This window comes from Coenobita brevimanus, chromosome 13 (assembly GCF_032717465.1).
Source record: "Coenobita brevimanus isolate Jiangsu-jjx chromosome 13, ASM3271746v2, whole genome shotgun sequence".
NCBI classification, from domain to species: Eukaryota; Metazoa; Arthropoda; class Malacostraca; order Decapoda; family Coenobitidae; genus Coenobita; species Coenobita brevimanus.
Window position 1 is genome coordinate 53,211,115 of NC_136966.1, and position 1,495 is coordinate 53,212,609.

The 1,495-nt window shown below is 41.1% G+C and overlaps 1 pseudogene; it reads left to right on the top strand.

Annotated features, from left to right (window-relative positions):
• The first annotated feature begins 593 nt into the window (after positions 1 to 593).
• On the top strand, positions 594 to 714 carry LOC145416759 (5S ribosomal RNA; annotated as a pseudogene).
• The last annotated feature ends 781 nt before the right edge of the window (positions 715 to 1,495 follow it).

The following is a 1,495-nucleotide window of genomic DNA, read 5'->3' on the forward strand; positions in this document are numbered from 1 at the left end:
CAGCTGTATGAAAGAACACTCTACCAGTATCCTGTATAATGTGCACACGGTCGGGGGAACACAAGAATTCTGTTTCAACTAGCACCAACTGATTTTATTCTGATGAGAATGAATCGTAGCTTCCTCAGTGTGATATTACTATCACCATCAATCATTTCTTCGCCAAAGACACTGTAGTATTCTAATTTAATTAATACCAAGCGATATTATACAAGCCTGAACGTTAAATGTTCTCTACGCCCTGAGTTTCAAACTCTGGACTCGAAGCATACTGTATACAGAACGTCACACGAACACTCTACCACCGAGCCACAGCAAAACCCGATACCCATAATCCTATACACAACCAGATATATATGTATTTTCCCCTAATGACGAGCAGGAATTATCGAAATGAGGACCACTTTTTGTAACACCAAATGAAAGAGTAACAGCTGTTACTAAACAAGTATTATTTATTCGTGTTGTTTCCACACGACAAGTTTGGCAAATACTGTAGTGAGGGCAGGTGGAAAAGGGCGTATATATATATATATATATATATATATATATATATATATATATACCACGTTGAGTACATCGCTTCCCGTCCGATCAGCGAAGTTATACCACGTTGAGTACATCGCTTCCCGTCCGATCAGCGAAGTTAAGCAACGTTGGGTCTGGTTAGTACTTGGATGGGTGACCGCCTGGGAACACCAGATGCTGTTGGCATCCCTACGTGTCAAGTGGGGTTGGTGGAGGATTAGTGCCCCTCCCTGTAAAACAATTAACCCTAAGACGTTGGCCACCCCGTTTGGGATACATGGCGTCTGGATGACTATATATATATATATATATGTGTGTGTTTGTGTGTGTGTGATTATATTTGATATGTACCTATGCGCGAATATACCATTATGTATTTATGTGTGCATGTATGTATGTATGAATGTATGCATGTATGTATGTACGTCAAGAAGGTTTGGAAGATAGGAGTCATATGCATAATACAATTTTTTTTTTAAAGCAAGGAAGAAGGAGCTAAAGGTCAGTGGCCTGCAAACTGCTCCACCCAAGAAAAAAAAAAATCAAGAAAACAGAGCCAAATTCAAGATTCATTCATTTCGAGATGCCTGGACACATTGCGTTTAAGAGACTGGAGATCGTTGACAATAGGATAAAGAGAGAGAGAGAGAGAGAGAGAGAGAGTCAGTTCCAGAATTGGCCTGTTGCATTAATGAAGGACTGGCAGTAACGATTAACTCTTGCATTAGAGAGTTGGACAGAAAAGGAATGAGAGTTTGTTGCTAGACGGGTGCTACGTGCCCTCCATAGTAGAGCAGGAATGCGAGCAGACAGTTCAAAGGATCAGTGACCACTGAAGTAGCGATTGAAAAGAGATAAAGATGCAACTGTGCGGCGAGGAAAAAGAGGTTGAAGGGAGCCAGTAACAGGAGAGTTAATGAGAGGAAAAGCCTTTGACTCCACCCTGTTAAGAAGAGCTGTGTGTTGG